Here is a 24,606-nt window from a genome sequence, read left to right as displayed (position 1 = left end):
GTGCATCTGGAGGTGCCCGAGATCGCATAGCTCTTACATTGTACAGTCCCCTCCACGCTTGGCAGTGTATTCGCAACAAACTGAGAACAGGCACGTTGCCACCTAAATTTGTACATGTCATCAGCCTGACAAACCCGGCGTAGAGGTGGCTACACGCATCTCACTCGTTCATCTAACCTCTCCGCTCCTGACAACATTGGCCATTGACCTTGATGACCTCTTGGTCTTTCTTGCCTTCACGTGACAAACCATGACCTCACTATGCATTAGATTGATATAATTTTTTTATTGAAATATTCGAATTTTGCACCCAAAATTGCCCTATAGCATTGCCTACTTTGAGCTCAGCATGCGTTTTACAGAAAGCGCCCATAGAGGTAGGTGGTGACTTAGGCCAACTTCATTTGCTCTGTGGTCGTACAATGGTTGTGCATGCGAGTTAGTACTCCTTTTCTCCTATACAAAGAACAAAACTACACAAAAGTGCGTAAACATGTGCATTTGGTACGAAAAATGGCAAAAATCGACCCACCTCAGGTCACTGACCGTGCTTTAGAAAATCTGAGACACAAACTGTAGGTACTATCATGTTCTATTTCTGTAGCAAGTGTGAGCAATGACAAACAACGCACAAAAAGTTATGCGTGGTCAAAGTTGTTTAGAAGCTGACCTCTGACCTGACCTAGGGCACTGACTTCGGCAGATCAAAACTTTGAATGTGCACAAAAAATGCCAAATTGGTGCATTAATAGGCACTGAAAATTTGGAAGTGCTGCGAGCGTCTGCTTTTGAGTTGTGCTCGACAAACCGTAGGCGGGTAAGTCGACTTCCCCTGGCTGGGCGCGGACTAGTTACATATTTTGGCCAATGAACCTTCCAGCTGTCGTCAGGCGTTATGGAGTGCTGAGAAGGACTTGATGTAGCCCACGGTGGGACTCATTGTTCGGACTACCGTTCTCGTCTGGAGCGTTACTTGCGTAACGTTTCGTCCAGTTCACTCGACAGCCTTCGCCAGGTGTAGAGTGCTGATGACTGAATGGCGTTTGGCTGTCAGCCATGCATGCGTCACAACCCGAATTATCTCTGTGGAGTGGCTGGTATTCGAACCAGAATCCTGATCACGAGTCCAGTGCTCTACGAACTGAGCGAACCAGAAGGGACAGCTTCCGGTTAGCTCCCGGCGTTCTTCGCGGACAGCTCAGTCGGTAGATAGCCGGCGGACAGCTCAGTCGTTAGATAGCCGAGTTGGTTGAAGCGTCTGCATTCGTGCCCCGTGGCGGTGTGCGATGGTCTCGGCTTAAGCGCTCACTATCTGCCCCCGACTGGGATGGCCTGCGGCCGGCGGCAGCCGCCGCGCTAAAGGTCATGTGACGTCAGAGGGCAGAAGCGTGCCGAACCTAACCAAAGCCGAACCTGACCGGATCTAGAACCCAACTAGAACCAGGAGCCTAGAACGTAACGTGCCGAGCCATTGTCGCAAGTTAATCTTTTGTCACAAAATTCTGCCGTAGACGCGGATCGCCAAGGTCTGATGGTGAGATCAGGCTTGCGCTACAAACACTGCTTGGTGTTCGCGCTGATCCCAGAAATCCGTCCAATCTAAAGTTGGGGCTAAGTTTATATAACATGAAATGAAATGGAAAATCCAAGGTGTTGTGACCAGGATCTGCCCAGAAAACTGTTTTGGTTCTGGATGCATTCTGGTTTCATCAGCCTAATTTCGTGGAAAGTTTTTTTCTATTTGGCGTATCTCAACAGCCTGGCAACGCTTTGTTACGCTTTGAAACGCTTTTAGTGTTGATTTTGTGCTCCTGGTTGTGCCTTTCCTTGCTTTATGGTTCGCAGATTTTCTTGTTCGCTGCAGATAATTCGTTGTGTTATTGTACAAGACGCGAGGTATTAAACAGAGGCGCGTTGTTTTCAAGCAATTTACGTGGTGTGCTGCTCTCGTGATTGCGGCATCATGCTGAGGTATTGCTCTCGTGCATGATGTGGTGGTAGTCCAGCAACTACGTTTCTGTTGTATCAGTGTTCCGCTTCCGTCCACCAGTGCTATTCCTCTCGGTCTTGGGTTGTCAGCTATCTCGTGACGCTTGTTAATGCATTACTCGCATTTTGTTTTCAAACATCCGCTGAGCCAGGTGACGTATGTCACCGTCAAGCGGCATTTTTAAGACGACGAAAACTATAAGAGGCAGCGCGTGTGAACTTGTGATGGCTAGTGATACGCTCATCGCGCATGTTTTTTCAGAAACGAAATGGTTCCAGGTTTTGCCGGGTGACTGAACAATGGCGCCGTTGGATGTGGCTTGCGGAGCCTTTTTTACAAGAATTGGGGGGGGGGACTGCCTGCCACACAGCACTCTCCAATGGCATGAGGGGAAGGAAATTGACCTCGCCCAGCTTTGGCTAAGATGAAACCACCTCGCCTGTCCGTCCGTGAATATTATTTCATAGCGAAAAGTCAGAAGATCCGGCCCATGGCGCCTGGTGCAAGGCCAGCCGGATGTGGTTCCCCGTCATCTCCCTTTATCAACCGCCTCCACATCGGCCTCTGCATCGACACGGCCGCGCGCCCCCGTACCTGTGTGGTCAGCGGCAGTCTGTCGTCGCGCGCGGGGGTGGCGGTTCGGCCCGCCGGGACTGACGCGGTGATTAGGTGCCTGATCGGAGCCGGCCGGATTGCGCCGCCTGGCAGTAGCGGCGGGCGCGGCCGCAACTCCCCCGGGCGCGTCGTCGGCGACCACGGAGCGCGGCGGGGGCGGAAGGGAGCCGTCACTGGGGCGTCAGGGTCGGGCCCACAGGCAGAGCCGGGTCGCAGCTCCCCCGGGCGCGTCGTCGGCGGCCACGGAGCGCGGCGGGGACGGAAGGGAGCCGTCACTGGGGCATCAGGGTCGGGCCCACAGGCGGAGCCGGCTCGTTCCGGTGCAGGCGTGGGTGGAGGGGGCTGCAGGGCTCGCGGCGGGAAGACACGGCGCGTTATAAGCAAGCGGGAGGGCATTGCTTTAGCATGGAACGGGGGTGTCGGACCTGTGCTTGGCTTCTGGAGGCAGGGGTCGTCGATAGGTGCTGACCCAGGTGTCGGGTCTGTCGTGACCTGTGCTCGGCTCCTGGAGGCAGGGGTCGTCGGTAGGGTCTGACATAGGTGTCGGACCTGTGCTTGGCTTCTGGAGGCAGGGGTCGTCGGTAGGTGCTGACTCAGGTGTCGGGTCTGCCGTGACCTGTGCTCGGCTCTTGGAGGCAGGGGTCGTCGGTAGGTGCTGATCCAGGTGTCGGGTCTGTCGTGACCTGTGCTCGAGTCCTGGAGGCAGGGGTCGTCGGTAGGTGCTGACCCAGGTGTCGGGTCTGCCGGCGTGGTGGGATTGGATCCATCGCCCGGGCGTGATGGAGGGGATAGGGGGGGGGGGGGGTCTGACCCGTCGGCGGCTGCTGAGTTTCGGAGCCTGTCGCGATTTGGCGCTGACCCGCCTTTCCGACACCGGCAGGAGGTGACCACCGTGTTCGACATCATGGAGCTGGAGGACGAGGATCGCAACAAACTGCTGCAGCTGGACGACAAGCAGATGGCCGACGTGGCCCGCTTCTGCAACAGGTCAGCGGGCACACGCGGCCGAGCCGGAACCGCGTTGAGCCCCCCTCACGCCGGCCCGAGCTGGTGCGCGGCGCTTCCGCCGTCAGCGTCCCCTCCACGCGTCACCCTCGCGTTCGGAGCGGGCCGCCGCCTGCCGGACGGCGACACGTGACTCGCGCGGTGCGGTGTCGAAGCAGCCGCATGTTGGGGTCAGTCAGGCCGCGCTGAGAGACGAGCGCCCGCGCCGCCGCCGCCGCCGCCGCCGGCCCCAGGCGCGGCGCTGCGCGGCGCGCGGCCCTAGGTGAGCACGGCTGATGGCGGGCAATTAGTGCCGCTCGGAGCTGATTTACGAGGCAGTCGGGCGCGCGCCGTCGGCGGCACCGCGCCCTGCGCTGACAGCCGGATGGCCTGCGTGATCGGCTGCAAAATAACAACGTGCAATTATTGGACGGGGTTATCCGGACGTGGTGTATCTGATGTGCTCCGAAAATATTCACTAATTGTGACAGGGCCTTCGACCCGCTTGGGCGTCAGGCCCATGCCAAAGGCTGTTTGCCGTTCACACAGGTAAAACTGCGGTAAATGACTCAAAACATTTGAGCTGGTTGTACAAGCTGCAGTGGGATAGCAACGTGTCGCAGGAGTTCCAGCAGTATCGAACGGTGCATCTTAAGCCAAAAAGAATGCTTGAATAATGTTTAAAACATGTCGAGCATGTGTAGCTCAGCAAGAACTTTGTTGGGCATAACTGATATAATTTCCGCGGATCGTGTATATTCAGGCGCAGTGTTCGGAAACCTGTTAAAGGCCCGAAATGTGTCCATCCCGATAGCCCAATTGGTTGGAGAGATTGCTTTCCGATTCACCCACCCGTGTGGGGTGGGTTCGAGTCGATTCAGGCGCGCGCTATTTGCCGTGGGCTGAGATGGTCTGCGGCCGGGGACAGCGGCCGCACGAAAGGTCACGTGACGCTGGAGGGCAGGTCGGACCGTGCCACCATCGCGGCACGCTGCGAAATTCCTGCCGTTGACCCGGGGTTTCATGATCGGACGGTAGCGTCAGGGGTTACGCGACAAGCTCCGTTTAGTGTTTGCGCTGTTCCCAAAGATCTGTGCAATCAAGAGGCTTGGTCTAGATCTTAAAAAACATGTCGTGGGCTCTAACACCCAATTGATTACACATTTTATATATATATATATATGTATATATGCATTATTTTATGTATGTGTATATACCTACGTATATATATATATATATAGTGATACATATATATATATATATATATATATATATATATATATATAGTGATACATATATATATATATATATATATATATATATATATATATATATATATATAGATATAGATATAGATATAGATAGATAGATAGATAGATAGATAGACATATATATATATATATATATATATATATATATATATGTATATTTGGCGCCATATGGAGTTTGGGAATCGGTCTTGTCCCTGCAGGAGGTTGTCAGGATGCACGACCACCTCTGGGCATGTGGATTGCGAGTCATTCTTCCCAAATGGTGCCGATCCTATCTCCGGGACGCGTCCGGGCGGGGCAGGGAAGGGGGGGGGGGCGTACATGTCTTGCTGATGGCCCAATCTACTGGACGTGCGCATCGGTCCATCTATCGGCTGCGTTGGCCCCGGCGCCGCCGGTGTTTTCCTGGGAGATTGGTCTATCCGACGGCGTTCTTACAGCCGGTGACCTTCCAAGGGCCTGACGCAAGCGGGGTGATGCTCTGCTCTGGCAGGCAAGGCAAGAAGCCGAGCTGAGCGCCGATCATGCGCGCCGCAGGAGCAGGCCTCTGAGGCGGGCAGAGCTGAGCGCCGATCATGCGCGCCGCAGGAGCAGGCCTCCGAGGCAGGCCGGGCAGAGCGCCGATCATGCGCGCCGCAGGAGCAGGCCTCTGAGGCGGGCAGAGCTGAGCGCCGATCATGCGCGCCGCAGGAGCAGGCGTCTGAGGCAGGCCGGGCAGAGCGCCGATCATGCGCGCCGCAGGAGCAGGCCTCCGAGGCAGGCCGGGCAGAGCGCCGATCATGCGCGCCGCAGGAGCAGGCCTCTGAGACGGGCAGAGCTGAGCGCCGATCATGCGCGCCGCAGGAGCAGGCGTCTGAGGCAGGCCGGGCAGAGCGCCGATCATGCGCGCCGCAGGAGCAGGCGTCTGAGGCAGGCCGGGCAGAGCGCCGATCATGCGCGCCGCAGGAGCAGGCCTCTGAGGCAGGCCGGGCAGAAGCGGCGCCGCGCTGGAATCGCCGACTTGGCGTCGGCAGGGGGCAGCCGCCGCATGGTACTGCGGAGCGGACCGACGCGTACAAGGTGTGGCACTAGGACCACCGAGGCGTGTGGAGTAGCGGGGTCACCGAAGCACGGTGTGAGGATCGGGCTCCGAAGGCCGAGGTGATCAGGGCGGCTGCACGGGCCCGACAGTTGACGCTGCGGCCGGTGAGGCGAGGGCCCTGAAGTGGCACTGGGGATCGGGGCGGCTGCACGGGCCCGACAGTTGACGCTGTGGCCGGTGAGGCGAGAGCCCTGAAGCGGCACTGGGCGTCAGGGCGTCTGCACGGGCCCGACAGTTGACGCTGTGGCCGATGAGGCGAGGGCCCTGAAGTGGCACTGGGGATCAGGGCGGCTGCACGGGCCCGACAGTTGACGCTGTGGCCGATGAGGCGAGGGCCCTGAAGTGGCACTGGGGATCAGGGCGGCTGCACGGGCCCGACAGTTAACGCTGTGGCCGGTGAGGCGAGGGCCTTGAAGTGGCACTGGGGATCAGGGCGGCTGCACAGGCCCGACAGGATCAGGGCGGCTATGACGGGAGGGTTACCGGCGCGATCTGGTCGATGCTGGCACCACTGGCCCAGATGGAACGCCCGCGCATGCGCAGTCCTCGTGGCTGGCATGGATTCAGCTGACGGACCGAGCTGTTTACGCCGACACGCGATCCTTGATGCCGCGGGATAAACATGCCGCCCGTCTCATATGATCCTTTCATTTACGCTTGATTATAATGCTGAATTGATGTAAAGGTACTTCAAAGCAAACTTACGATCCCAGAAAGTGTTTTATCCCCTGGACTGGAACCTGCCCGAAAGCTACGGCGACCAGCAATGTCACAACGTCAAATGTGTAGCCATTAAAATGGAGCCAGAGACGCTACGCACTGGGCCGCGGAAGCGACCTTAGCGCTGGCAGCGCTGGCTGGCCGAGCCGGCGGTGACCTGCTGCCGGGCCGGGTCAGGGGCGTGGGCGGCGTCCCCTGGGGACCCGGTACAGCTGCCGTTAACATGATGATCGGCGACAGCGGATGTGCAGCCACGTCTGGAAGCCTTAAGGTTGCGCTTTACCACCTGCGCCGGGCGGAGTTTGCACCGTGGATACTGCCATCCTTAATCAGGACACCGGCCATTGGGAGAACCTTCAGCATACCAGAAAGTGGCAATCTTAGATGGACCGAAACATTGCCGCGGAGTAGTTTTTCCAGATTGAGGCCCCACAGTTGCACACATCGCTAGCGGTCAAGGACACCTGAGACGAGGCCGTTATTCGGGCTGCGCTATTGGCGTTTCGCACAGCTTCGCGCAGCACACATTTGTGTGCCGCCTCGCCGTGCAGTGCTCACATAACTCGGACCATAGTGAGATCTTTCACTCGAATGGCTGTCATAGGCTACTCCGAGCTCTCTGGCTTCACACATTGGAGAGGCTTTTGCAGACACAAAAATCGCGCGGGGATTTCGAACGCGCTTGAGACCGAGTCATTCCTTTCAAATATCACAGATCGATATTCTCACTCAGTGGCTCGCCCCGCTCTGCTAACCTGCATGGGACCGCTTGTGGCAAACGCGCAGCGTTCGAAGTGCCGTAATTGTAGATTTGCCCTGCGCCATATGGTGTCTCGGCTCAGGTCTGAGGTCAACCAAGCGAGCAGACCGCATGACTCGTCCCCGTACACAGCCGCGCGCTCCATGTGTATGCCCGGCTTGGGGCGCGACGACATTTCACAATTCGAGGCAGTGGGACTACCCGACCCTACGTCACCGTTTTCCTATCGAACAATTTATAGGCAGGCGCCTCGTACAGTGAAGGTCTTAAAATCATTGTTTCATGGCCAGACAGTAGTAAAAGGCTCACTCCTCGGAGAAAAACCAGGAGAGTGGATATATAGATGTGTTGATATTTCAGCACTGATGCCTTTATCGAAACGAAGAGCAGAAGTGCTTCTGATTTTCGATTCGATAAAGGCATGTTGCCATCTTTATTCTCCTGGTTTTTCTCCGAGGAAGGGGGCTATTACTACTGTCATCTACATGAATAATGTTCCTCGCTAAATGGATTTAAAAACTTAGGCAATTTTGTCTTATGACCCCTTCGTCCTCATAGGTACGGAACTTGGAATTGTCTGCAAAAACATGCCTGCATGCATCAACATTTGAGGTGACTGGCGTGGCATGATGCCACCTTAGGCGAACAGGTACGAGCAGGAAAAAGAATTTATGGGAATTCTGAATGCTATTGTGTTGTCAATTCCTTAATACCGCGCGCTAAAGACGGCTCGTGGAGTTCTTCGAAACATGTAGTTGGTTGGCAAATGAAAAGGGCGTGAGGATGAATAGGTTTATAGCCATGTAAGCTATATAATTTTCATTTCATATTTTTGTTTTGCACACCATCCACACATCTGTAGCGACCAAACTCGATTGTGCCACACTTTCTCACGAATCAGCATTGCTAGGAAACTTCGCATCCCCATTGCATACAGGGGATTTCCCGCAACGTTACCATAGATGTTCGTTTATTACGCGAGGAGGGTATCATCATACACGTCATCATCATCACCTTTCTAACCGCGCTGCCACGCAACTCCACTACATACGGATTCACTGGCAGAGCTGTTCGATTCGCCATCTTGAAATGGAACGCACGAGTTTTCTCACACGTGGACGCAGATGAAATCTTGGTGGCGCCATGCGGCAGCTATTTTGAACGTTGCGATGGAGGTGACGGGTACACGCCAGCCAGTAGCCCTAGCCTCGTACGTTGCAGAGGGTCCCAACGTTGTACTCCCGGCTGGCACTGCACAGTCCATTGGCCGCGGAAATAATCTGGAGAAAGCTTCGCGGGTATAACGCACAAGCACGTGATAATTCGAGCCCCCCCCCCCCCTCCCCGCCTCAGTCGCCTTATAACTCAATGATTGGACTTGAGAAGCAGTAAGTCGACCTCCCTACACTTTACTCAATATTAGATTTGATGGAAGGAGTCGACAAATACGTAACAAGGGGACGGGGCTCATAGCCCTTAGACTGAAGGCAATGTAACGGAAATGGAAAAATAACTGGCCCAGTTTCGTTTCTCAGCGGACTGGATTGATTTTCTGTACGTTGGAGTCTTTTAGTACGAACGTAAAAAAAAACAATCAGTACGCGATTCAGCGGATAACAACCTCAAACCTTGCCTTTTTTACGGACACAAACAGTTATCTGCCGTCATTGTTGAAACGTTTTGACGATTAAAAACTACGCGTGCCCACGGTCTGTATACATAGACCTAATTTCCATTCATATACAACATATAACATATATATGATGGTCGTGGTGGTGGTGGCGGGTGTCGTCCGTCTGCGTCCTGGGTGTCAGGTGGCACCTGTCCCCGTGTTTTGGTGTGGTGGTGGTGGCGGATGTCGTCCGTCTGCGTACTGGGCGTCAGGTGGCACTCGTCTCCGTGTGATGGGCTGTCGGTGGTGATGAGGGTCGTCCGTTTGCGTCCAGGGCGTCAGGTGGCACTTGTCTCCGTGTGATGGGGTGGCGCTGGTGATGAGGGTCGTCCCTCTGCGTACCGGGCGTCAGGTGGCACTTGTCTCCGTGTGATGGGGTGGCGCTGGTGATGAGGGTCGTCCCTCTGCGTACCGGGCGTCAGGTGGCACTTGTCTCCGTGTGATGGGGTGGCGCTGGTGATGAGGGTCGTCCCTCTGCGTACCGGGCGTCAGGTGGCACTCGCCTCGGAGCGAACACTCGCCTGAGAGCCACCGCTGCCCGCCGCCGCCGTCATCATCCATGGCCGCCACGGCGGGGACATCTGCGTTGCACCGGGTGGCTCTCCCAACCATGTCAGCAGTCAGCATTCGCTCATCCCGGTAACCTTGCTAACAAACGCTGTGCGTCGGCGGACGTCTTTGTGCCGCGCACCGTCGCGCTCCGCCGCGTTCCGCGCGCGCGCGCCAGCGTCCGAGCACCTCTGCATGGCAGGCACTGTGCTTGTTAGGGAGTTTGCCCGTGAAAACTTGATGAGATTGACCCCCGCTAATAAGCGGTATAGTCCGCAGTTATATTCCACGACAGAAGAAGCAGCCCCCCACCTGTCGGTCACAGAAGCACCATAAACAACGTGTTTTTGCTGCCTACAGATCAACCGGTTGACCGGGAAAGCCCTGAATAACGCCAACGAGTGCCATTACAGAGTCTGATTAAAGCTGGTGGTTACTTAGAGAAGCCGATCAAAGCGTAGTGTCAGTGCAGGGTGATGCGTGACGTTGTGTCGGTGCCGGGTGATACGGGACATTGTGTCGGTGCCGGGTAATACGGGACGTTGTGTCAGTGCAGGGTGATACGTGACGTTGTGTCGGTGCCGGGTGACACGGGGCATTGTGTCGGTGCCGGGTAATACGGGACGTTGTGTCAGTGCAGGGTGATACGTGACGTTGTGTCGGTGCCGGGTGATACGGGGCATTGTGTCGGTGCCGGGTAATACGGGACGTTGTGTCAGTGCAGGGTGGTACGTGACGTTGGTCGGTGCCGGGTGATACGGGGCATTGTGTCGGTGCCGGGTGATACGGGACATTGTGTTGGCGCTGGTTGATACGGGACATTGGGTTTGTACCGGGTGATCCGGAACGTTGTATTGGTACCGGGCGATACGGGACGTTTTGGTGGTGCCGGGCGATACGGGACGTTGTACCGATCCAGGGTGATCTGGAACGTTGTGCCGGTGCAGGGTGACACGAGACGTTGTGTCAGTGCAGGGTGATACGCGACGTTGTGTCGGTGCCGGGTGATACGGGATGTTGTGCCGGTGCCGGGTGATACGGGACGTTGTGTCGGTGCCGGGTGATACGGGACGTTGTGTCGGTGCCGGGTGATACGGGATGTTGTGCCGGTGCCGGGTGATACGGGACGTTGTTTTGGTGCCTGGTGATACGGGGCGTTGTGTCGGTGCCGGGTGATACGGGACGTTGTGTCGATGCCGGGTGATGCGGGACATTGTGTCGGTGCCGGGTGATACGGGACGTTGTGTCGGTGCCTGGGATATGGGACGTTGTGTCGGTGCCGGGTGATACGGGACATTGTGTCGGCGCTGGATAATGCGGGACATTGGGTTTGTACCGGGTGATCCGGAACGTTGTATTGGTACGGGGCAATACGGGACGTTATGGTAGTGCCGGGCGATACGGGACGTTATGCCGATCCAGGGTGGTCTGGAACGCTGTGTCGGTGCCGGGTGATCCGGGACGTTGTGTCGGTGCCGGGTGATACGGGACACTGCGTCGTTGCCGGGTGATACGGGACGTTGTGTTGGTGCCGGGTGATACGGCACGCCGCCGGTTAGTCGGTCGTGCTCTTGTTGCGACGCTAGTTAAGGGCGAGCGTCCACCAGCTCTGGTGTTTCTCGTCGTTCCCAGCTATACCATTGGCAACAAGTTTCGCGGTCGTTTTCCGTTTGTTCAGTTTGGAACACGTTTGACGCTCGTTGTCTGCTCATGCAGTACAAGTTGCGAACTTCGAATGTTTAAGATGTAAAGTACTTTTGCAAATGGCTTGTAGCTTGAGTAGGGGACGCGCCCGTCGTCGAGGGAGCGCTGGGGCTTTGTAGGGGAATAACGGGGCTTCTGGTTTCACTCTCCACGTTCGAAAAGCTACTCTCCGTCCGTAAATAATTGCCCCGTCTGGGCTGGCTCGTGTCCTCGTCCGTTCCCGCCTCGGGCCGAGCTGTGCGGCGCCGTTTGACCTCTGACGCGGAGCTTCGCCAGGCGCGCCCGGCCGCCAGGCGGTGGCGTGCTATACCGGACTGGTGGGGTCCGCCTCCCGGGGGTCGTCCAGCGGGCAGGCCGAGTGTCGCTCCTCGAGGGTCCGCGCGGCCCCCTGTGGAGCGTGCCGAGTGTCGCTCCTCGGGGGTCCGCGTGGCCCCCTGTGGAGCGTGCTGAGTGTCGCCCCTCGGGGGTCCGCGCGGCCCCCTGTGGAGCGTGCCGAGTGTCGCTCCTCGGGGGTCCGCGCGGCCCCCTGTGGAGCGTGCCGAGTGTCGCTCCTCGGGGGTCCGCGTGGCCCCCTGTGGAGCGTGCTGAGTGTCGCCCCTCGGGGGTCCGCGTGGCCCCCTGTGGAGCGTGCCGAGTGTCGCTCCTCGGGGGTCCGCGTGGCCCCCTGTGGAGCGTGCCGAGTGTCGCCCCTCGGGGGTCCGCGCGGCCCCCTGTGGAGCGTGCCGAGTGTCGCCCCTCGGGGGGTCCGCGCGGCCCCCTGTGGAGCGTGCCGAGTGTCGCCCCCCGGGGGTCCGCGCGGCCCCCTGTGGAGCGTGCCGAGTGTCGCCTGGGGACGGCGGAGTGCGGTATTGTCGCCAAGGCACCGGGCGCAGCTCCCCTCGTGTCGGTGTGTTTTGACACGGTCGCCAAGTGAAGCCGACGGGAAGGGAAGGCGACAGGAACGCATCGACCGCTAGTCCCGAGTTGCACGGCTGACTCTGGGCTGCCTGTGGCTGCCACTCAGCTTCGATTATGACCTGCTGGTGAGAGGCGTAGAAGACTGGCCATTGAGCGCCAGAACACCACTTGCCGCGACTGGAGTCGCTGTACCCTTTGGCAGCCGATGGTGCCATGGTGGGACCGTCAGGCAGCTTAACAAACAACGGGGCCGGACGCAATCAACCAGTGTGGTTGACACGCCATGAAGCTAAAAGTACATGGTAGCATTATGCGCATGCGCGACAGACGTCTCTCGGCCCTTCTGTCTATAGGGCCGATGTTGCATCTTACGTTTACGATACGGCCATTCTCCAAACGAATGGCCGTATAAGTCAACCATTTTAATCCGGTGAAAGTGGCGCGCTAATCTTGACACAGCCGGCGTCGTAGATCACACTAGGAACATAACGGCGCGGTACCAGTCCGCTGTCGTACGATTCATATGTCTTGCTCGTCCGGTGCCAGTGTTACACAGGCTTCGGCTGCGTCGTCGCACACTTCATAATGCGGTGATTTCTTTGTGTTGCCGTGTGTGGCATTTTTCTGGAATTGTCACATCCGCGCACACGCTGTTTACATGTTGGTGTGGCTGTGGAATTTAGAGTTTTACGTATATGTCTTTGGCTCGGGTTTTAGCAATTGCTAATGGGAATAGCAATCGACGATCGACTTCACTCCGGGTGTGTAGGTCCATTCGTTATAGAGGACTCTGGTGCCTGTCGGGGCGTAGAGAGTTAGCTCGTACGTCTCCAGGCCGCACCGGCACCGGCCGTCGGCCGTCGGCCGGGCGGCAGGCTGACATCGAGCGCGGCCCGCCAGCAGCGGCGCCTTTTGAGGATGTGGTGTGCCTGGCATCTAAATTATCGCTTGTTTGTAGGCTTACAGACATTCCGCAGCGTGGAGGGTGGCGAGGGACACCGTCAGCCAGTTGTATCTGCACCCGATGTGTTGAATAGAAAACACCGAGAGCGAGACGGTAGGTCCCTCGTAAGCGGCCCACAGCTTCACCGGCTCATCTTAAAGCGTTCCTTCACCGCCGACCTGTCATATTAGGTCAAATACAATCAAAAGGATTTTGCCGTCCCTTTGCTGCTACTGATGTGCTCACCATTGGGCTTAAACAAGCTTGGTTATTTAGTGCAAATCGTTATTAAAAAGTAGTAGCTAGTGGGTAGCGAAAATAAAGGTTGTAGGAGGTCCAATACCATGAGAGGGACATGTCACAACATGCAGACTCGGGCAAACCCAGGCAAAGTTTTTGGCTGCGCACCTGCTAGCGTTATGGAGAACAGACCCGCTATCACAGCTGACTGGTCTTTCTCTCAAGCATGTAAGAAACAATACGAAAAGTCGTTAGACCACCTAGCAATAATTATATTGGCAAATATCTCATGACGAGATGAATGATATTTTCCTTGCCAGTGCGTGCTTAAATATCTTTTCACAGACAACACCACATGTAGATGCCAAAGTGTTTAGGATCCTCTAAGTAACTAGAAACACGATTACACCGCTTGATGAATTTCCAGTTTCGTTATATGTCTAATACGGCGCCAAAAGTGTCAAATCTCTCATGTGCCCCGAGATGGAAAAAGCATTTTTGCAAACAGTTGGCGCATCGCGATGCTATTTATGTGGAAAAATGTGCATGACGGTAACCCTGAACATGCGACTCATCTTATCCATACATATTGCTTACACGGATATACTACCTCCGTCTAAGAATCGCACAAAGCGCCTGCATCAGTATTACCGTCCGGGAGCTAAAGTTTAATTGATTTTCGGTATTTTCCCTCTATTGATGTCATATAGTACCCAGTGTGGATATCCCCGTTGCAAGCAGTTAATACCGAAGCGTTCCACAGGTTGCGTTCTAGGGATTATGTGAGGCCATCTGAGGTTATTCCATGACTTTCAATTTTCGCATGGGACGATGGTATTGGTACTCTATTTAAGTCTGCCAGATAGAACGAAAAGGCATCCACATTTTCACTCGCCTATACGGTACTATTTTTTAGTCGGTGCAACTCTACTAAGTCTGCAGGATAGAACGAAAGGGCGTCCACATTTTCGCTGGCCTGTACGGTATTATTTTTTGATCGGTGCACTTGAGAAAACAGTTTTGACTATTTTAAACCTTTGGCCCAACGCGACGTGAATCTTCAAGAACTCATGACCACGGATGCATGTCCGTCATTTGTACATAATGTGATGACGTGTGCTGGATTGACTTCTACTCCTAAAGTTTGTCTGGCACGGCCTTGACCTCCAGTGGGACGATTTATGTACTTGGCCGAGGCGAAGATCACGCACATTGGTGACCACGTAATCACTTGACGCATTAGAGTGAGAAGGCGAATAAGTCAGGTGTTTACAGGTCAAGGGTGGCTTACGGAACGGCGATTTTCCACATTTTCGCCTTGTGGACCCTTGAGAAAGTGCGTTGTGCTGCATTCTACAGTTCGTCATGCACATTTGGGTAAATTGTAGCGGTGGGCGTCAGCCCTCGTCCGGGCGAGCGACAGAGCATCGTAGTTAATGTAGTAAATCGTTTTTTTATTTTTGTCACCATACTTTTTACAGCAAGGCCGGGTCTGTGGCGCTTAACGTTTGCAATTTAATGTGATCGGCCGACAACTCCAGGAGATTGCCCGAGAGCTGACGTGACGGGGGTTTGAGCAGCGGCTGGGGGCGCCGCTCGCGATCAGGGCGGCGGGTGCTCGAGGCGAGGCCCGTCCTCGCCCTCAGACCCCGCAGCTAGAGCCCGCCACCCACCGATGCCCAGCCGCCCGGCTCCGACAGCCATTGGCTGTGAATTATTTCTGGGTTACTGGCGCTGGTTCGGCTGTTGTGCGCCGCGGATATAGGAGCGCGTGGGTTATTGGCAACAGTCGGAACTTACATCCAGCAGAAATCACACTTTCGAGTAGCTGAGCACGCGGTGAGTCTTATGATATGTTTCAGTCGGTCTCTACATAGAAAGGCGTTTTTCAGTAAAGATTTGTCACCATGTGTTTTGATCTGCTGCGACTTGCTGTATTTGCGCTGCTAATGTTGCGTCACGTTTAATGTGCATGAGTAGCGAGGTCCGCACTAGCCGCTGATCGCCCTGCGCTAGGCTCTGATTGACTGGAAGCCGTCCATGTATTTGGCTGTATCGATCTGTCGGGCCAATATGCCATGCCTGCCGTCTGGTGCCGGAGTGATCCGTTTCTCCAATCAACTCATCGAACTAGACATAAATGAAACATGCCAGAAATATTAGCCGCGTTATCGAGGCAGACATACAGTTGCGGCTCACCTCTGCTAGTGCAGTGAGTGTTGTTGCCCTGTCGCGCTGTATTATACAGCATCAAGTCCCAAGTGATGCCGCCGGCGTGTGGGCGTGCGGCGTGAATATTCATTGCCGGCTGCGGGTGGTGGGCGGCGGCGCGCCGAGTGGGCCGGCGCTGACCCCTGCGCCGGAAGGCGCATGTCGCGGGGCCGGTGCGTCGGAAGAGTTGGCTCAGCTCGGCTCGGGCCTCCGGCCGGCCTGCGAAGTATGTTATGCGCCACGCATTGTTCCCATGGTTGACAGGTAGCCGGCGAGGGTTGACCCTCGGCTTGTTGTTAGCTAGCCGCTTATGTTGGTCGAGCCGAACAAAAGGCTCATTCAGACTTCAGTTCACACATGATACATCTCTTCACACATAATACACTTATCACGATGGTCACACATACACCTGTTGACATGATACCTGTTCACAGAAACCTGCAACAAACGGATCACATTCAAACATCACCTTTCTTCCAGCATGCATGACCATTAATGTTTGAATTATTAAGTGTTTGACTGATCTCAAATGCGTTGAATGATAACACAGCAACGATATGCCTGGCTATCCTTGACTCCTGTGTGAGCTATAGCCTCAAAAGAGCAGCCAACGCATCCCAAAACCCCGTGTTAAAGGGTATACGGGGCGTTTAAAACAGCGATGATTGCGCTCATTTTTCACTCTGTCCGAGCTTTCATGTTTGATAACACTGCCTTCTGGCCTGACATTTCCCACTCAAATAGCGTGGCACAAATTGAATTTCGGGACGTCGCCAGTTATTTACCGCTCCATTTAGGCCGTTGATGCATTCGCAATTGCCGTCCGCGGGGTGCTGATAGTATTAATGTCGATAGGTAGTCAGCGGTCATCTGGCGACGAACTTCACTCGGTGTTTGCCGCGCTCGATAGAACTACCGAGGCGGATAAGCGGGACGCCGTGAGGACACAAAATAAAGCGAGAACGAGGAAAGAAGGGCTTAGTTGATGTCTGTGTGCCACTGCCCCTTGCGCTTTGAGATGCTGTTCCCCGGTGCCTTGCATACCCACGACCACGCGCGTGATCCAGTCCAGCCTGGCGGCGGGCTGACGTGGTCATGCCTGGCACCACCGGCGGCGGCAGAATCTCCGGTCGTGCCGCGTGCAGAGACACGTGATCTCACGCCGCATCACCAGCTGACGGTGGCGGTCGTGCCGTGTGCTTGCGCCGCGCTCGGTCGGCGGCGCCGTGACGCCACGGCCTGTCTCCGCCGTCAGGTACCCCAACATCGAGCTGACATACGAGGTGGCCGACAAGGAGCGGCTGCGCTCCGGCCACCCGGTCCACCTGGTGGTCAGCCTGGAGCGCGAGGACGACGTGGTCGGCCCGGTCATCGCGCCCTTCTTCCCGCAGGTGAGCGCCCTTCTTCCCTCACGTGAGCGCCGTTCTTCCTGCAGGTGGGCACGTGGTGTGGCGCCGGCGACGCGTCAGTCGCTCGGTCGGTCCGCCCCGGCCGGAGGCGATGTCCGTTCGGTTCGCCGGCCGGACGAGCGGAATGGCGGCACATTATCTCAATGATGCCACAATGGCGGGCCGGTCAGACGGCGGCGGGAACGCTTGGCCACCGGCCAGGGGAGGATGGTTGGTCGGCCGGCACGAGCGGCTCGGTCGCTCCTCGCCGCCGCCTAACACGGCCGTCTCACGGGACAGGTGCCGCTCCGCCGGCCGGGTCGGCCCGGGATCAGGCGCTGCCGTCAGCTGATCGTTCGGCCGGCCAGCGGGCGGTCAGCTGACTGTTGGCTCAGCTGATTAGCTTAAATGACGTCCTCAGCTTAGCTTAGCTTAAAAAGCTGCCGCTCAGCTTAAATGGGATTTTTCATGTTTGAAGATATTGAAGCAAGGATCAGGTATGCTAAAATAATCTCACTAAACTATTGGCTTACGTGTAAATGAAAAAGACTGCTCTGGTCAATGCAATGGCGGGATGTGAATGACATTATTATGGCGCCATGGATGCCTGGGTGACCTTGAAATAGTAGCCCTGAAATAGTATGCACATTTTCGCGGGTTTGTAGCCCAGGAATTAGACGAGTTTAGGTCTTGACAAGGGCAGGGCTGTGAACTGCGCTGAATTATCTTCAAGATGGCTACTTCAGTTCAAACCCCAGACGAATGTGGAACACTCTTTAAGGGGATTGGGCACAGCGTGTTTGAGTTAATGACTAGAACGTCGGGCGCACTTCTGATTCCCTGGGCAGTCTTATCGTCTGGGATAATTCGTATATAATTGATGCCAGAAGTTTTTTTCTTTGCACTACGATAATTAGGCCAGCTTTTGCTCCTCGCTCGGGATTTGTGGGCTGTGAGTCCCTATAGTGGTGTGCCCATTATGACAATGATGATACCTGTCCGGTGCCCACGCGGGACCGTAATTAGCATACAGATCGAGCGGCACCACCACGCGCCACATGATGGTACTACCAAACTGTGCCCGGAGTCGCTTGTAACCATGAGCACGTTTTGAGTCGTCGAGTATTGATCATGTAGCGAATGCTTGCTTGATGACGTCGCTGAACCAGTTTAACCAGCTTGAGCTGGTGCATTGCAGACGATTATTGTCGGCATACGAATTCCTCACTCACAGTTCCGAACCACCTGAGGCTCAAGGCCTTTCTTGCACCCATTAAAATCAGAGTTCTCTGGCGGTTAGCGTCCCGTAACCAGTGGGCCGACTTTGAGAAAAAAGAACGCCTTCAGATTCGGATTTTCAAGACCCAACAGACCCCCACCATCTCGCCAACGTGCGTTTTTAGCCTCAGGGCGCGGGCATTACCTAGACTAGTAGTGGACTGTTTCAGCTGTCCAGCCCAGCCCGCTGAACCATTTATACTCCAGTTCGCTGGGAGCCATTGTCAGTAGCGAAATGCATGTGCGGTGCGTGCCCGCCTCCCAACCGGGCGGTGCGTTACAACTGAGTTCGATGCCACCCGGGGAGCCACGCCCGCTCTCTGGAATTCCGCTTTCAGTGCAGTGTTCCTTCCGTGAAAGGCTTGCAAAGCTGGGTAGAAATAAAACTGACGATACAACAAAAACTCACATGAATACTTCACTGTTTGTTTATTTCAGCCGTGAAAACTTGCTGTGTATCATGTTTAGGTGATGGCATACTTGAATTATATCATTGTATGTGTGGCCGTCTTTACATTACGTTGTGCTTCTTTGTAATTTTTCACCTGTGCCCTGCCCTGCTTACGCTGTGTTAGATGTAACTTTCAAAAATTAAAAAGTCCGTTGAGACCCGGATTTCAGGGTAAAGATGTGCGATGAATGCAATGAACCTAAGTTTCAGTGCAACCGGATGCACCAAATTATGCTATTTTTAGTTTACTGTTTTAAATCATGATATAATAGCTTTAAAGATGTTATCACGACTTGTGACCACATCTGGGCGTTGCTTTACGCGGTCCAAAACTCCTCTTGTTCGGCTCGAGTTACGCGGTATCTTTCCCTTTATATGCAGCGTAGTGTGGATGGCCCCTCTTCAGATGTTTCGAATTTGTTACTAAGATCCCAGTCTTCACATGTCATACATTCAAACCAAACCAGACAATCAAGACTGGTGATGCGTAAAAATTATTACGTGCGAAAGATTATAACTGAATTACGTTCAATACGGAAGTATGAAGCTCCCATGACGACACGCCGTCTCCAGGGCTTGAAGTCAGTCGCGCGACCCCGGGCATTGACGCAGCGCACGACCCCAGGGCTTGACATCAGTTGCCGTGACCCCAAGGCTTGACATCAGTTGCCCGACCCCAGGGCTTGACATCAGTTGCCGTGACCCCAGGGCTTGACATCAGTTGCCGCGACCCCAGGGCTTGACATCAGTCGTCGCGACCCCAGGGCTTGACGTCAGTTGCCGCGACCCCAGGGCTTGACGTCAGTCGCCGCGACCCCGGGGCTTGACATCAGTCGCCGCGACCCCAGGGCTTGACGTCAGTCGCCACGAACCCCAGGGCTTGACATCAGTCGCTGCGACCGGGCCGCCCGACCCATTCGGGTCGTGATCGAGATCCTATGATTGGCGACGGCGGGCGGTTCCGGGGCGAGGCCGCACGGAATGAAAACGCCGGGCACCACGCCCACGAGCGAAAAGTCGCGGCGCCGGCGTGTCCGCCCGTGGTACGCGGTTGATGCGCTGTCACAGCAGTGCTTGGACTGACAGCCCAGGATCCGGGATGACTATCATGTCTGTTCTCGGGATTTTTTCGATGCCGGTGTGCCGTTTGAGGAAGTGCATTTACTGAACGAGGTCCACTAAACGAGCAGCTGAGGTTCGGTTGGGGCAGTGGTTAGCTGCGCGTCTGGGGAACCCGAGGTATGGGGTTCGATTCCCTCGGTCCCCGCCCTATTCGCAAGGGTGAGAGACATACATCACGTAGGCTCACGAGCTGAATGGGTCGTTGTCATTAGGGCTTTACGACGCCCTTAGCTACTCAGGCTATATGACGTCGCCTACCTTTCACCCTGGCAAGGAGGGCGGGCACCTGTGAAGGACGGATCGAACCTGTACCTGTACCTGGTTTCCCAGACGTGCAGTGCTTAACGCGGACGCGTTAACCACTGTGCCATCGGCACCCGCTGAATGGATCGTAAAGGTCCAACGACAACTGAAAGGGCTGGCAACTTTAACGTAAGTTTGATTGATTTGTGCTGAACATAAACAGCGCCGTGCGGAGGTTGCCACCGAACATCATTCAGCGGATATACACGCTGCTCGCACCGGATGCCATTCTGCCCTCGTACAACTTGACGCGCAGTCTGTTTATATATCTTCCAGTCAGCGTGTGCCTGCCCGTTAGTTTTACTGTTAGTTTAACTTCACAGTCTGCTTATGCCTGATCCTAAGGTTTTACACAAAGTGCCCACGACAGCTGTTTGAAAGTGTCCCGTCCTGAGGGTTGACATTACCGAGCAGCACGTGGCGAAGAGCGAGCGGATTGCGACGGAAGGTCACGGATCCCCCAGTGTCCTGAACACGTCGATGTTGTCACCCTGATTGACCTGCTCACCCACACGGATCCCCCAGTGCGCTGAACACGTCGATGTCGTCATCGTGGGTGACCTGCTCACCCACACGGATCCCTCAGTACCCTGAACACGTCGCTGTCGTCATCGTTGGCGACCTGCTCAGGCCCACGACTCAAATTTAGTGCCCCCAGTTGAATAGATGTAGCTTCAGCTGCCTGCCGTCGTCTGGTTGTGTCGGCCGCGACCGCGCCAGCTCGGGCGGCCGTCAACCCGTTGGAGTTCTGCGCCGGATCATCACCGTATCTCCGTCGCGTGCCCGCATCTGGCATCGGAGCGCCGTCGCCGACCCGGGCACGGCTCACTGTCCCGCGTCAAATCACGCCGACCCGGCGCGGACGCTGGGGCTGACATCCGAGCCAGCCGGCTGGTCGTCTGCGCGCCCGCCGGCCGCCACGCGGCGCGTGACGCCGTCTCCCGGCTGTGCCGTGCGGCGCCGGGGCGCCACACGTGGTGCCTTCCCAGGGGCTCGGCTCGTTGCAGCCGCCCCGCCACTGACCTCGGCCCGGCTCAGCCGCAGTGCCCGATGCATTGCGGCAGATTTCCTCAGGGGCGTGTTGGCGCGCTCTGCCCCGCGCCGCCGTGCCCCTCGACCCCTGTTCGTGAGATGGGTCGCGGGTCGACTCCGCGGCGGTCTGCATGCCGTCTCGTCGTGTGGATTTAGCCCGGCTTTCCGCTCGCCACGTGCGCCGGGGTCGAGTGCGGTACGTGTGCTGGATCCGTGTTTCGATTTCCCCGCCGGCTGGGTAGGCTGTCTGACCGACAAGGCTGAGCGCGCGGCCATTTGGCGGGTCCGTGATCGGAAGACGGCTGTGATTCGTGGTGTGAAGGGAACGAAACTCGCAGTCATTGAGCTCGCAGTTGTCATCTGTGGGGACCTGGGCTATTCGTGTCGACCGTCGTATGGTGCGCCCGTGTTCCATCGTCCGCGCAATGCGGACCCCCCCCCCCCCCCCATCCTGTCATGCAAGTATTCCAACAGTTATGCGAGGAACTCACCGGCAACTGCGTATGCTGCCCAGCCCCCTGACTGGCAGCGCATAAGCTTGGTGCAACTTGAAACGAATGAGCTATTTGTGGTAGGCGCTGCGACACGGATGGCGTCTGTCGATGTATGCAGTCAAAGCTGTGATTTAACGTGCCGTCAAACGTGAACTGCTCTCTCGTATCTCTTGTTCAACGCCCTGTTCTTGAGGAGTGCAGTCATGCCAAAATTCCCTCAGTTCAAAATTCCCCACTCACTCACACTTACATTCACGCCCTCTAGCTTTTGGTCTTCCTCTGGCTCCCTCAGGTATATTGTTGTTGTAGCGGGTAGTAGGTTTACACAAATTTATGATGAACAGGACGACAGATCCGCATCCAGCGCAGTGTTCTGGTCACGTTGGCCGTGTGTGCCAGCACCAATCGAGCCCGGCCTCTAGGCTTGTGCCCACTCACTCTCGAAATCACTGCGCCTTGGGCGACTCCCTGAACAAACAGTGCTGCTGTGGTGGCATGCTGGTGTGGCGGCGGTCTAGTCCGCCGGGCTGTAGTATTCCTGTGCAATGCTGGGCCCGTCATATCATATCATGGCCGTCAACCCGAAATGGTGGACCAGTGCAGCACCCAGTTTGAGCCAACAGCGAAGATGTAGAAAGGTTGGCAACACGCGTGCGTTGGGAAACTTAAAGAAGAAACATGATTGTGTTTGTTCTTGCAGTCGGACTTGTTGGCCGTGTCTGCTCTTAGCGTGGGCGAGTCCCAGATGAGAGGAGGTCGTCTCCGTGACGGGCGTTGCCAGCGCCGGCCGCCTGCGACGCGTCAGGTCCGCACGGCTGCCCGCCTCGCCAGCGGCCCGGCGCTGTCTCGCCCGAGCCGCCGACGTCGCCGACGCGACTGACGCGTGACCCTATTGCCCGGTAGCGACGCGACGAGGGCTGGTGGCTGGTGGTCGGCGACCCCAAGACCAACTCGCTTATCTCGATCAAGCGGCTGACGTTGCAGCAGAAGGCCAAGGTGAAGCTGGACTTCGTGGCGCCGTCGCCAGGTGAGGCCCGCACGCGCGTGCTGCGGCCGGCCGGGTGCCGGAGCGGGGTCGCCCGCGCAGCCGGTACGTATCGACCACGGGCAGTGTCAGCGCCGCCGCCCGGCCCGCCCGGCGCCCGCGCCCCTGACAGCCGACTCGGATATGTGTGCGCACGAGCTTGCGCTGGTCACGCCACAGGAGACCCGGGCCGCCTGTGAGAGCCCGCTGTATGTGCTCGGGAAATACGGGCTGGTGCTGCGGCACTACGTCCTTTGTGGCTGTCGGGCTTGGCAGGACTTCAGCGTTTTAGCATAGATTGGTGCTTGGTGTTGAGTACTTCCTTTATTTGTATCGATGCTGGACGTCACAGGCTGATGAGTGACCAAGTCGTGTTGCGAAGAGTCTGTGCGGTCGACCTAAAGCTGGTCATGCGAGCGAGGGTCGCAGCCCGAATAAGTGTTGCGTGAGCCATGAGATCAATCTGAGCTTGAGCTGCCTGCCCCAGCTCGTTCATCCCTTTTGTAAATGAAACGTGACGCTCATCATCGCTCACCCTTTTGTAGAGCGTCAGCGACTGCAAAGGCCATCGCTTAAGCCACCCCCTAAAAAAAGGCCACCCCCTAAGCGCCACGCCAAAGGCGTGGCGCTTAGGGGGTGGGGCAACCGGGGTTCGAACCCGCCACCGTGCCAACCATGTCTTTCGCAATGCGCTGTGCTGTTAGATACACACAGAACATGGTTAAAATTTACACGCAAATCTAAGTTTACTGCAACGCCAGAGTGGTTTCAACTGAAAGCCGTGATGTGCTGAACCGGGTTCTCATTAGGAGTTCTAAAACAGCCTTTTAAGTTGGGGGAGGGGAGGGCGGAGTATGGATCCTTCTCATCTGTAAAATGAAGGAATTCACTTAAGTCCCAAAGGATGAGTTTCAATGTTCCAAGTGACAAGCCATGTCCGCCCTGGACCTTGAGTGAATGGATTGGAATAATAAAAAAAAACAATGCTCAAAGCTTGCTGGGAAATGAATATAATGAGCCAATCTTCCGATCCAGATTCTGGCGTCTGTGTTCAATTTACATATTTGTCTCCGGCTTGTCAGTGTTTCCGTGACAGACTTCGTCTCGCTCCTGATCCTGTCACCCTTCGCCCCCCCCCCCCAAACCATCCGGGTATTTTTTCAGCTGACCCGCCGTCGTACGTTGCAGGCAAGCACACATACGTGCTGTACTTCATGTCAGACTCGTACATGGGCTGCGACCAGGAGTACAAGTTCTCGCTGCAAGTGGGCGAGGCGGACAGCGACAGCGGCAGTGGCAGCGGCAGCGACTGAGCTGCAGCGGCAGCGGACGGTCTGCCGTGCCGCACACCGCTAGTGGCCCGTGTGCGGAGGCGGCGGTGCCGAGCTGTGAGCGGACTAGTGCGTGGCCGTGTCTCCGTTTCTGTATGCGCGGCGGCGAAGCCCCGGCTGCGGCTGGAGCGCCGAGCGTGCGGCCCTGCGCCGGCCGCGATCCTGCGCGGACCCCCGACGGCACGTCGCCGCCCGCGCCATCGGCCGTCAAATAAATCATCACTCACCCTGCCGTCGTTTGTCTCGAGCTTTGCATTCTGAGCGGCATCGACGCGGCGCCGCGGCCGGGCCGGAGCATTCATCAGGCTGGGGTGGCGGCGGGCCGACGGCCGGCACCCGGGCCGTCGCCGCGGCGCGCGCGCGGCACGCCACCGCCTCGGGAGTGTTGACGGCGCGAGGTCAGGCGCGGTTACTGTCTCCGCCCGCGTTCAGCCGATGCCACCGCGGCCGGGCGGCGCGATTAATAGCCACATTTTCCACATTTTGGTGTTAACTGCCACACGTTTACACTCGCAAATGCCCTTTTTACACAAACCTTTCGCTTAG

At 56.4% G+C, this 24,606-nt stretch overlaps 1 pseudogene; it reads left to right on the top strand.

The window, feature by feature from the left end:
* The window catches only part of LOC119111669 (putative U5 small nuclear ribonucleoprotein 200 kDa helicase), a 51,591-nt pseudogene extending 27,308 nt beyond the window's left edge, over nt 1–24,283 (top strand).
* Nucleotides 24,284–24,606: the final 323 nt, after the last annotated feature.

Source organism: Pollicipes pollicipes, unplaced genomic scaffold, assembly GCF_011947565.3.
Source record: "Pollicipes pollicipes isolate AB1234 unplaced genomic scaffold, Ppol_2.1 Scaffold_7261;HRSCAF=8764_pilon_pilon_pilon, whole genome shotgun sequence".
NCBI classification, from domain to species: Eukaryota; Metazoa; Arthropoda; class Thecostraca; order Pollicipedomorpha; family Pollicipedidae; genus Pollicipes; species Pollicipes pollicipes.
Note: the sequence above shows the minus strand (reverse complement) of the source record. Positions and strands in the feature narration are given on the sequence as shown.